The sequence below is a fragment of the Lathamus discolor genome, chromosome Z, assembly GCF_037157495.1.
Source record: "Lathamus discolor isolate bLatDis1 chromosome Z, bLatDis1.hap1, whole genome shotgun sequence".
In the NCBI taxonomy this organism is placed as follows: Eukaryota; Metazoa; Chordata; class Aves; order Psittaciformes; family Psittacidae; genus Lathamus; species Lathamus discolor.
Window position 1 is genome coordinate 53,217,809 of NC_088909.1, and position 12,770 is coordinate 53,230,578.

Genomic DNA, 12,770 nt, shown 5'->3' on the forward strand with positions numbered 1-12,770 from the left:
GGACAATGGGAAGACTATAGTTTGTGTAGGTTGTTCACTTGTTTTTAATAGGGAACTTGTCTGAAAATTGTTTTACTATATTGCTGGTTTTTGACCTGGCATCATCCCAACATTATGTTGAAACCTTTGAAAAGCCTTTAGGAAATGTTGAGCTTGGCACTTTTCTCTTTTTTACTTACTTCTTCTTAGGGGTCTGATCCCACAGACTCTTGTACACATATTTTACTGTCTTTAATTTCCTATACAGGGATATGGGACACAGTAATGACAACATCAAACCAGGTACAGCTCAGGAAAAAGAAAGGACTGATTCACTGCCTGAAAACAGGGAATTGCTAATGAGATAAAAAGCAGTTCTACCAGTGACTTAAACCTGCTCATTCTGCTATCAGAAAGATCATTTCTACTGCTATTTGCTCAGATAGCTCTGTGAGAAACACCTAATGACTGCCACACTAACACTAAAAAGTTGTTTGAAAAAGGGTCACTTCTCGGGCTGTTCTTGCTGTGTTTCTCGAGGTACAAGGATCACTTCCACTATCTTTATTTGCACATGTTCGGGAAGAACAGTTAATCAGTCACAATATGGTATTTCCTCTGAGCAACTCAATCTCCCCTCCCCAGTCACAAACTGCTAGATGCTTCTTAGATACATTCACCTTCTCTGGTTTGGCAGCTAAAAGTTCCTAAACCAAGCTCTCACCTGAGAGGCCACAGATTCAACCTCTTCCTCAGGCCAGCTGAGGTTCTGCTTTGCTGCTGCCACGTGGGAGCTGCTCCCCCATTTCACCTCCCATTTGAAGAGAAGTAGAAGCTGAGTCCTTTTGCAATGGCTGGGAAGAAGAGGCCACCTTCCTCTGCGTTTCATGGTAGAAAGGAGGCAATGCCAGTCTTCAACAAACCTTGGTGATTTATTGCAATCTTCTGCAAGCCTGTGAAGCAGGCAGACCTCTCCCCCATACCTTCCTCCAGACAAGATACAGACCAGTTCCCAGGGACTTTTGTCAATGCTTGCCATGATGTCCTTGTTCTCAGAAGAACGCCTTCAGTTTTGCATGGTCCTTTGTCTTGCATCTTTGCACAGCTATATGGCTCCTCCTGGGTTTCTGTTGCTTGAAAAGAGAGAGTCTGGGGTTTTGTTCACTAAGTCTTAGTGAAAACAGGATTTCCCAAACTCAGTCAGCATTCCTGCTGGGTTTGAAATTCCTCCACTTAAGAATAAAGAGTTTGGCACACAGCCATTTAATTTTGAGTTGGGTGGCACTGAAACAGTTCTCTGCTGTTACTCTCCTCTGTGGAAAAATGGTCACTTGGGTATGTGTAAGACCCTGAAGTCTTTGTTGGCATGAAAACCCAACAGATTTTAGTCCAAGCTGTATATATAGACCAGCTGTGAAGGTGGGTTTGGTTTTTGTTTGTTTGTTTTGTTTGGTGGGGTTTTTTTCAAACCGAGACGGTCAAATCAGTGTAACTGCAAAGGTGGATTTAACTGTATGAATGGTTGTGTATCAGCCTATTCCCACAAATGCCACGGATTAGATAAACCAGAAGACCCTTTGGCTGATAAAACAGCAACATGAATGCCATTACTTATCTAATTCTCCAACTCTGAGGTAAGGGATCATGCTCTTTGGCCTTGGCTGGTGTGGTAAAGCAACCATAGCTGTGGAGGGCAAACCCTCCGTAACACTGTCTCTGAGGAGTTTTGAGAAAGAGGGTCGTGGGGGTTGACATTTTCCTGGTGGTTGTTACAGGCTCCACGACAGATCACAGCTCCGCATTTGTTGCCTTAACTAAAGTAAGTTTTCCACCAAACCCTGCTAACGTTCGGTGGAGGATCTGGCCTCTTACCGGTAGCAGTGAGGAAGGGGGCTGCCTCTCAGACGGGGCCGCACGGGTGAGGGCTGCCGTGGAGGGGTGGCCTCAGGGCGCCCAGGCAGCTGAGGGGAGCGGCTGCGGGGCCGCGCCGCCTCGCCTTGCCCCGCGGGGTGCTCCCTGCGGGCGGGCGGCGGAGCAGAGCCGGCAGCAGGGCAGCGCCGCCATTTCGGTCCCTACCGCTGCTCCGCGCCCGCCAGGGGGCGGCCTCCGCGCAGGGCCGCACCACGCGCGGGGGGCCGCGCGGCGGGAGCCCGGTACCGGACGGGTGGCAGCGCCGCTGGGGATCGTCCGTGGCGGGCAGCCGCGCCGTGCTGCCCTGCTGCCCTGCCCGTCCCCTGCCCGTCCTGCGGGGAAGACACCCGGGCGGGTGGCGGCGCCCGGAGGGGTGGAGGTAAGGCGGGGGCTGCTGCGGAGGGTCGGGTCGGGTCGGGTCGGGTCGGTCTGTGTGAGGTGAGGGCTCGGACCCTGTGAGGGCTGAGGTCGGTCCCGCCGCCCCACGAACTTCCCGCAGTGAGCGGGTCGCCCACGGGGACGCGCAGCCAGCGCTGCGGCCGCCCGCCCGTTCCCCGTCCGGCTCAGCTCCAGGGGAGGTGTCGTCCCCCGCCGCGCCAGCTCCTCCCAGGCCAAACGCGGGGCTCGGCCACTGCCCGCCGCTGCCGGGAGGTTCTCCAGCTCCCCGCGCCCGTCGTGCCGCGCCGGCCAGGGCCTTCGCCTTCGGATGTTGGGGAGGGACCCCCGTCCCCCCGAAACGGCAGGTGTGCGCTTGCGTCTCTGTGGCTACGCGTGGCTCCCCGGTAACCGGTAGTGTGGGTACAGCAGCTGACCGGCCAGCCGCCCTTGTAAAGGTCCTGCGGGCTTCCCCCATCCCGGGGCTCCCCGCTTCGCCTTGTCTCCAAAAGGTGGGTCCCTCTGTGCTTTCCTGCAGGGCTGTGCTCGCGGAGCTGTTGGTCTCCAGAACTGTTGCTGCCCGGAGGGTGCTTGGAAACTGTCGGATCCAGGCGCACCCGGCAGGGCGCGGGGGCTGCTGCTGCCCGCTGTGTCGGGCGCTGAGCGGCGAGCGTGCACCAGGGTCAAGAGAGAAAGGAGGCAAGTACTTGTCAGACTGAGGTCTGGGTTGTATTTCCCCCTTTATTTAAACCCAGTATGGTGTCCCCCTGCCAGCCCATCGTCCTGCTGCCTTTCTGCACCGTGCTTTGACAGTGGTGGGATCCAGAGCCCTTCCAACCGGTCCTGTTGTAGCCGCGTTGAGCAAAGGGATGGGAGTTTGTCTTCTGGCATGGCAAACGCTGAGGCACAGCAAGTTAAAACCAGCAATTTTGCTGCATTTCTTTAATGTTGGGGCCGAATTTGGTATTTCAAGAAACTTGGCATGCAGCTAATCTGCCGGGTCTTTCAGTTGTGGAGAGACAGGCTGAGCGTGCTGGATTTTGCCTTTAGTTTGCAAGGTTGCTCAGTGAAAAATGGTTTGTGTTAAACTCCTTGTCCATTAGTGGAATGCAGGATTTGAAATCTCTGCAGGCATCACAAAGCGACAACCTGAGAGCTGCTCTTTGAGAGGCTGGCCCAAGGCTGGTTATGAAGAAATGAGTAATTGCTGGTGGAAGGACCAGCAAACCCGAGAGGTACCTGCAGTTGGCTTAGAAGAGAATGGTCCTCGCTGGCAGGGGCTTCCGGAGAGTCCTGCCTGAGGCTGATTGTCTTCTAGCAAGACTGCTGCCAGCTGGCATTTAAAGGTGTAGAGGCCTTCCTGCTTCTACTTGGTGGTCAGATCAACCTGTTCTGGGCCTGGTTGTGGGCAGTTCTCATAAACAAAATGTTCTAATTGATGCAGAGGTGTGTCCTAAACCAAGTTAGAGCAAGAACAGGTTACCTTTGTGATTATCAGATGGATACAGGGTGATTGAGGATCCTTCCCACCCTTACTTAGATTGCAGTGATTTCTTATAGACAACACAATTGTTTCTGGTCTCCAAAACATTTGTCTTTTTACACACAAATATAATTTGTACATAATGAGGGAGACTCATGAGAAAATATTCCGGGCATTCGCAGTCTGGAGGGTTTGTTTGCCAGGTGCATTGCAGTAGCTAGATGGAGAGCCTGTTTCCTCCTCTTCCACCATGGCAAAGCATGTTACTATTCAACATGTGCAGACTCTTTTGACTGGACCAACATTTGTGACAGTTTTGCTTCTTTGCTCTGTGGGGTAGAGGAAAGAGCATTGCTGGCACCAAAAAAAGAAGGGAGGAAACTGTTCTTTTGTAACAGAGAAAGAACACATCTCAGAGAAGCGCATCTCAAAGAAACAGGGCAGGGGAGAAAGAACAGCAGCACAAGGTAGACAGGGTATAGTTAAGTAATACTGCATTCCAGAAGGTGCTAAAGAGCAGGAGATGAATGCAGAACAGTGTGATGTTGTTTGGCATCAAGCAGTTTGGCATGATGATTTAATGCTGTTTGCCACCGTATTGGTGTAATAGCTGGTGCTGCTTAAAGTGCATTAGTGAGTGATGTGAAACTTGGGACTGGACCAAACCACTTATGCTCCTTTGCTGATATTTCTCTCGCTATAAATGTTTCTTTATCAACTGTTAGCTAAGTACTCGTCATCGTTTGAGATCCCTGAGGAAGGCGCTGTGTTCTGGAACAGAAACTGAAAGCAGCAGAGAGGGCCAAGCACCCTGGAAAGATGGATCACAGTTATTTGGAGTAACAGTTGTTTAAAAATGTATCAGGAAAAATGTGGTGCTGTTCTTCGTTTAATATTCAGCCTGTATTATGAGTCAGGTAAACTGAGGTCTGGAATAGTTTATAGATGGAGCACAATGTTTTTATGTTTCTGGTTTAGGATATTATCTCAGGATTAGATGCTTCAGTAGTACCTACGACAGACATGAGTCTTGTGAGCCTCTTGTGAGACAGGGACTTAGGTTTGTGCAGGTGAGATGGAGACAGAAAGCTGAAATAAGTAAAATATAACTGGAGTTTTAACTACTGCACGATTAAATTTACTTCTAGACAAATTAGTATCTTACTACTGCAATAAGCTTCTTTGGTGATGGGTAATTAGTACATTAGTATACTAAAGAAAAAAGGCTTCTGGGTGAACTGCCATGTATGACTGAAGATCAGTTGTACACAAAGTAACCAAGAGACTCTTTAAAAAAAGTTTGTACCAGATAACAATAAGAGAGGAGGTTTTGCTCGCTGTTCTCCTGTAGCTTTATTCAGTCTTGCTGCCACACTCTCCTTTCTCTTTTGTGGTGGTTGTCATATGCAGTGGGTATGCTTTAGTTTAAATCTTTACCTTTACAAAAGTACGAATTTTGTTATTGGTTTTGTTTGGATAATTTCCTTTTGGTCTGGTGAGCTAAGGAAAAGGTTCAACAAGGTCCTGGGTCGGGGCAGTCTCAAGCACAGCTACAGATTTGAGAGCAGCCCAGAGGAGAAAGACTTGGGGGTGCTGGTTGGTGAGAAAATCAACATGAGCTGGCAGTGTGTGCTTGCAGCCCAGAAAGCCAACCGTATCCTGGGCTGCATCAAAAGGAGTGTGACCAGCAGGTCAAAGGAGGTGATCCTGCCCCTTTGCTCTGCTGTCATGACACCCCACCTGCAGTCCTTAGTTCTGGGCCCCAAACACAAAAAGAATGTGGACCTGTTGGAGCGAGTCCAGAGGAAGGCCATGAAGGTGATCAGAGGTCTGGAGCACTTCTCCTGATAAGACAGGCTGAGAGAGCTGGGATTGCTCAGCCTGGAGAAGAGGAAGCTCTGGGGAGACCTTAGAGCAGCTTCCAGTGCCTAAAGGGGGCCTACAGGAAACCTACAGAGGGACTTTTTACAAGGGCAGGTAGTGACAGGACAAGGGGGAATGGCTTTAACCTGAAAGTGTGTATATTAAAATTAGAAATAAGGAAGAAGTTCTTTACTGTGAGGGTGGTAAGGCCCTGGCACAGGTTGTTGAGAGAGGTTGTAGCTACCCCATCCCTGGCAGTGTTCAAGGCCAGGTTGGACAGAGCTTTAAGCACGTGGTGTAGTAATGTGCAGTTTCTTCAGTTACCTGGTAACAGAGGACCTTGCCTGTCTTAAAAACAAGTCTTTCCCCACTGTTGTGAGCATTGGTTTTGGACTTTTGTTTTTTGTGATTTTACACTTATTACCATTTTGGGGTACAAAAAAAATAAATTAAGATATATCTATCATAATTATGCAGCTCTCGAGTTCTAAAAGAAATGTGTATAGATAGATGAGTGCAGTCTCTGAATCAGGGACTGGAGGTAAAACAGCTCGGGAAGGCTTGACACCAGCCCTTGACTGGATGGTACACTTTGTGTGCTGAAACCAGTGAAGTGCAGCTGAGAGCTGTAAGAAATGAAGTTCCATCTTATTTCTCATCCTTTGGTCATGTACTCTTACTCCAGCTCTAAATTTTGGGAGGACTTCAATTTTCCGTCTTTTCCATCTCACAACTGTCTGTATTTCAAAGCAATCCAACCTTTCAGTGACCAGCACAACATGGTACAAGTGCTAGCAGTGAATGTTTCAGGTGGTAATTCCCTAAAAAATATGGGGTTTCATTTTTTCTTTTTCTACCCAGGAACATAGTCAAGAAACTGTCCACTTTTGTAGTCACTTTTTTTTCTTAAAAGAATTTTTAAGTGACTTTAAATCTCTGTACTAGGAGTCTTAGAATACCATTTTTACTTTCTTATTTTACTTCCCATCCCCTCCCCCTCTTTTATTGATGGAAGTACCCGCTGACATGGTGACAGAGTGCTTGATAAGGCAGATGTTGAAATAGTGTGTATCCACAGTGGTATCAAAACCAACAATATAGAAAAAACTTGGACAAATAGACATGGGCTTGTTTCTTTGGATCTCCAGTTACAGTACTCAAAAAAAGTTGAAAAAAACCCCTAAACAACAAATAAAGTTTAATTGTGAAAGCTGTTACATGTGGCAATAGTCGTCTAGATTTTTCATAGAAAAGTGCAGTACTTAATTCCTAGATACTGCTTTAAGGCAAAAGGTCAAGATTTGAAGTTATTTGGCTTCAAATAGTAAAAGACCGTATTCAGTCTCAGCCAGTGCAGCTCTTTCCATAGGACTAGAAAGTTGCATATGTATTCCCATTTTTAACACTGAATTCCAGACAGGGAATGTGAAAATAATATTGTCTATAGTAACTTCTTTTTTCTTCTATGATATATAATTAGTAAAAGCAAAATGTTTTTGCAGAAAACTAACATAGGCAATTCTTAAACAACTGTTCCCTGTAAATGCTAGCTGACAGCAGTCAGTTAAGGTCACCTGGATACCCCAGATTATCACCTAATGGGCATATGGCTTTCCTCCTTTGGGAAAAAAAAAACCAACCAAACCAAAACAAACAGAAACCCAAACCAATCAATCAAACAACAAACAATCAAAAAACAACAAAGAACCCCAAACAAACAAAGCCCTCCCATCCCAAGAAAAAAAAACAAAACAAAACCAAACAAAAAAACCCTCCACAATAATATTATTTCCCCACAGTAACCATACATTAAAAGCAGCAAATTAAAAAAATAATTCAGATTTAAATGTGTAGATGTGCTTGAAAATATTTTGCTGCTGTGAAATGTCACTATGAGTCAGCATAGTTGCAAAGTGTTTAAGTCAAGAAAACGGAGATTTCAGAGATTAATTAATGTGGTTGTTGGGAATTTAATGTTACCTATGATGCGCGGATGTATCTAAGGCTCCTTATACAACCAGTTAAAGAACAAGGTCTTAGTTGGTGACAGAAAGTAGACTTATGAGTCTGAAACCCATTGTGCCCTTCCCCTGTTTCTGTAAAATAGGAGCACATGAAAGTGAACTGGATGGGCCTGATCTCCTTAGCTAAATGTCTAATTTATATGCCTAAAATTAGGCAGTTGTAAGTATCTTGTTGTTTGTTGTTGCACCCCTGGGATCAGGAATAATGATACCATTCCATTAAGATCACTAAATGCAGAATTAGTTTTCCTTTTTTTTTTTTTTTTTCCTCTCTCTGAAGTGGGAAGGAATTTTGAGATATGTATTCTCTTTAAATAAAGACATGGGACTGAAGTTGCTGTCAGGCCCTCAAGCTTCTCAGGCAGTATGCTGAGTTTCTGTATTCAGGCAGTGAATAACAGCACATTGAAGTTGAGCTTTTTGGAATACTCCCATTTTCTTCCCCAGTCCCATATAGTCACAGAAATATTTTAACTGTTTTGCCCTTAACATTCCAGTTCAACAAATTCCATTTATGATAAACATATTTTGTGAATCAGGTATGCTTAGAAGTCTGAGGTGGGAAAAAAATCCACGTCAAAGCCTATCCAGTGGTACTAAAGCCCAGGACATTCAAGGTCTTTTTAGAAGCAGGTAAACTGATGTAGATAATGACTTGAAGCACTGCTTGGCTCTGCCTGTATGAGGGGAAGTAAGGTAGGAGAGCAGTGGAATAAATTTGTTTGCATTTATGTTTATATAGTAAATATTTTCAGACTAATCTTGTCTCCTTATGAACACAAACCAGATAGAACAGATACATAATTTTTATGGTGTTGTGAACCAACATATCCTAAAAATCCATGCTGTAGTTTGTGGGAATCGCCGGGAGACGAGCTCATCAGATGATGACCAACAAGTCTCGTTTATTGCTAAGCAGATGGATACTTATATACCTTGCTTGCATGTTTATAGTTTGGTTACAGAGAGATCATTGGCTTACAGCTTTTACATGTTACAAGATCATTGGTTTGTAGCTTCTACATTTTTTGCAGCTACACCGTGCACCCCCCCACCATCCTCCTTCTCATGCACTTATCACTTAGTGGCCTTGGCTGTGATTGGTCATAGTATGTTGCTGTTTGCCGGTGTCCTTCATTTCCTCATTATCTGGCGTGAGAGGTTTGCACCATCTTCTACACAGATGTCTTGTTTCAGCTCGTTGATGGGAACATGACCTTTTGACCTTTTTCGACAAGCCAATCCTCCACAGTAGTTATTGAATATGATATATAGCAAGATGGGTTCAGTGTGCCCATAGCATATAGAGATAAGTCAACTTGCAAAATAAGGATCAAAGCTTGGAATTTACTTTTCTGCCTCAGGAGGTCTACTTGTCATTTTTTTGAGTTTAAAGAGGTTGAAGTCATGTTAAATTCTCATCTGCCTGTAAAGTAAGATCTTTGTAGCGTACAAAGGACTTGAGGAAGGTCTCTCTTCCTTACGCATCTTGTACCTTTTTGTGCATTAGTGAAAAGATGCAATAGCAAAATCTATGCAGTATCCAAATGCAGGAGTTTCAGGTCATAAAACAATTGGCATATACTGTGGGAAAACCACAAAATGTTTTTATAGTGCAAAGAGAGAATACAGAGGAGCAATATCCACTTGTTCTTCAAAGAGTTTGTCTTCTACAGAAGTGGTGATACCAAGTGCTAGAGTACTATCCATGTTTACCTTAGACTACTGAATGCTTTTTGAAAACAAACCCCAATTATCAATTTGAAAATTATTAAAATAAGGAAATTAAAAAATATTAAAAGAAGGAAAATTAGCAAATTCTCACAAAGAATAAAGAAAATAGATGTTACCTCTTCATGGTGTGTGTTTTTTCATAAGACTGTCAAAAATTATAAGGCATGTTCTCAATTCCACTTGGACTGCTTCCCAGGAACAGTGGCTATATTGCTTATCTTTTAGAAAATTGGTGATTCTTTGGAAGCACTTTTTCACACTTAATCTAATGCTTTTTAGGATCCATGTTTGAAATTTCTTTCTTGCTTTTGGTTGTTCTTCTGACAAACATATCTCTAATTCCTCAATTTGCTGATGAATAGCATTTTGGAATTTATCAGTCTTGCTTGTATTACAAACACCAGCAGGAAGATTTTTGCTAAATATTTGGCAGATCTGTTGGAGAAACTCATAGATTATCAGTGTGACAGTATTCTTTGTGACCTTGGTAATCTCCATGGGGCATCTGAAATCGGTGGTTCCGCTGAGACATTGCTGGACAAAATAGCCACCCATTTTGCACAGAAGTTTCATGTTGTGGTAGTTCATTTTGATTCCTTGGAATGGCAAACTGGATGAGAGATATTGATGTACAATGCCAATGTAATGCAAGCTTGCAGTAAGCTTCTCTGAACCAAGGTGGTCATGCTGATGAAGTAGCCAGCACTCTGTTCCTTGCCTTTTTACGGATCAGTAATCTTGCAGTTTCTTGGTTGTCTTGTCTGTGGTCACATGCTTCTCCTTTGTGTCTCTGAATTTATTTCCTTTGTATGACGTGCTGGGTATTACTTATTTTGTAGGAATTGCATTTTTATCAGCTGAGATCCTGCCAGGGTTTACTATTTATTTCAGTTTCAAGCAATTGCAAGGTTTGCTTGTTTCTCTTTTGACTGTATTTAATTGAAAAAAAAAAAAAACCCTGATTCAGTCTGGTCAGTCAGAAGTTGTGGCGATATTAGCAGGTTCGAATCATCTTTTCGTAGTCTTACTAGAATAAGCAGTCTTGCTTTATGTTGGCTAAGACTGTGAAAAAGAATCACATCCCCAGATACCAGATATGCAGATATGTCATCTAAACAAGATGTGATTTTATTGCTTTAAAACAAATGTCTTTTTTGGTAGGACAAATTGTTTTGATTGAGGAGTGGCTTAAATTTTATTAGCAAAGTAACCCTGTTCTTGACACAAGCATTGAATAATTTGGGGCATATGTTGCTACCACTGCATTGTCAAAAAAAAACCCAAGAAATATATAGAACTCAAGCCTTTTTCAAATGTCCTGTGTTCAGGACCACCCCATCCAGTGTAATGCTGTAACATGTCTCCCAGTGTTTGGCCAGTGTTCTTCTCTGAAAATCAAGTTTTTGGTTTAGCTTGTAGTAGCACTGTAGGTAGCCACCAGCATTTTTATAGTAAGTGCTCAAAACAGGCTTAGCCTTTTGTGGTGACAGTTCTGAGATAGTGCCACAGAAGCACTATGGCTTGAAATGAAAGTGCTTGATTGGCTCCTGAGTATGCACTAACAAAGTGTCATGCTGCTAGATAGTGCTGGCTTCGTCTAGTACGGTACCAACCCTTTTAACTGGTTCTTGTAATCACAGTATGATGGCAATTCAAAAGGAAGACTGGGTTGAGCATTAAGATAGGCAAACCTTACAAGGCATTTAACAGATAGATTTGCTTGTTTTCTTGGAGGAATCTTTAAGGATTGCTAAATCTATATGTAAATCTATATGGTTTTGGTCACTGAAGTGTACGGAGATTAGAAGGCCAGGGGACACTCCTTTATGTTATTCAGCCTGCGTAATTACAGGGATATTTGAAAAAGAATATGGAAAACGTTGGACTTAGGAATGTTTGATGTAAGCAGCAAAGGAACTTCTGGACATTTCTGAGATTAAAAAGTATTTTTTGTTTGGTTGGGTTTTTTTAATAAATCCTATTCATGCTTGGGAGGACCTGTCATAATGTGACAGACTGAAAGACTGCTATGGATAAGCAGTTTAGAGTCACAGAATCATAGAATAGTTAGGGTTGGAAAGGACCTTAAGATCATCTAGTTCCAAACCCCCCTGGGCCTTGGGCAGGGACACCTCACCCTAAACCATGTCACCCAAGGCTCTGTCCATCCTGGCCTTGAACACTGCCAGGGATGGAGCATTCACAGCTTCCTTGGGCAGCCCGTTCCAGTGCCTCACCACTCTAACAGTAAAGAATTTCTTAATCAAGCCACAGGACAGCTTCAGCAGTTATACTGCAGGACCCCATGAATACATTAATGCTTCTGTGGCTATTATTCTGGTTTTGCTACTGCTGTGTTAATATTGTAGCACTGTCATAAATTATTTTCACCCAGGGATCTTCAGAGAAGTTGGCTTATGAATAAAATTGTGGGAAGGATGGTTTTGCATTTGGAAAATTGGACAGAGACTTAAGAAGATAGATTGGAATGGTAGGTTTAATGCCTGAATTTACCACAGATATCTTTAGTAAGACCTTGAATTACTTTCTCTTTCAATTCTTAGTTGGTTTTTTGTTAAAGATGGGATTATTAAATTTCCCTCGATTTTTTGTTTGCTGTAGCTGTTTGCATTCGTTACATGTCTTACATGTGCTATGACTTCTAGTGTATAAGCAATCTAAAGTTATTTGGAGGCCTTGTCTTTGTTATATATTTTTTAATTTTTTTGAAGTGTGTGCAGATATCGAAATGACATAAGATAAACTATAATTAACATGCAGTGTTAACATGTAGTATTAGAAAGGTCAGAATATTTTTATCAAAATTTAGTGTAATAATAAAAGGTTACTGAAGGTTATACTAGAGGGATAACTGAGTTCACTTGAAATTAGGTGTATCACAAAAGATCCCGGGACATAGAATTTGTTATCTTTACACACAGTCTAAAGCAGCAGCAAATATGTATGTTTCTCTGACTTTTTTACAGTGGTAAAAAGTTAATGTTAAAAATGTAGTAGAGCGTTTATTTTTTAGCTGAGGAGGTTATAGTGTCGAAAATTCTGCTTTAATAGACTTGACTGAGCAGAATAAAAGTAAGTAGTGGACTGAATCAGATCTTGATGAGTGGCTGGAGCATATCGTTGGAGATGCTGAGCTGAAATGGGTTAATGCAAGGCATCATGTGAGAATAAATCGTGTCAGATTCACGCCTGGGTTAGAGCTAGAGCAGTCACGTTAAGAATGTCTGTACAGTAATGTCAGAGAGATCAGAGTCTGATCCAAAAGCCTTACTATCAGAAACATGGTTTTTATGTCAGACTGCAGGTTTGATTGTTCAGTTCAGAATTAAATGGTAATTCATCTCACCTTAAATTTGGCTCACATTTTGCAGTAGAAAGCT

General features: G+C 43.3%; 1 protein-coding gene across 7 annotated transcripts in view; it reads left to right on the plus strand.

The window, feature by feature from the left end:
• Positions 1–1,769: 1,769 nt before the first annotated feature.
• The window catches only part of MOB3B (MOB kinase activator 3B), an 81,788-nt gene continuing 70,787 nt past the window's right edge, over positions 1,770–12,770 (plus strand). For 3 of the 7 annotated variants that reach the window (XR_010608709.1, XR_010608708.1, XR_010608712.1), the window contains exon 1: positions 2,213–2,269. The gene's annotated coding sequence lies outside the window, so the exon portion shown is untranslated. Of the gene's footprint in view, positions 1,799–2,211; positions 2,270–2,380; positions 2,778–12,770 lie in introns of those variants that run through there. The other 4 variants (XR_010608711.1, XR_010608713.1, XR_010608710.1 and 1 more) reach the window with 4 other exon arrangements.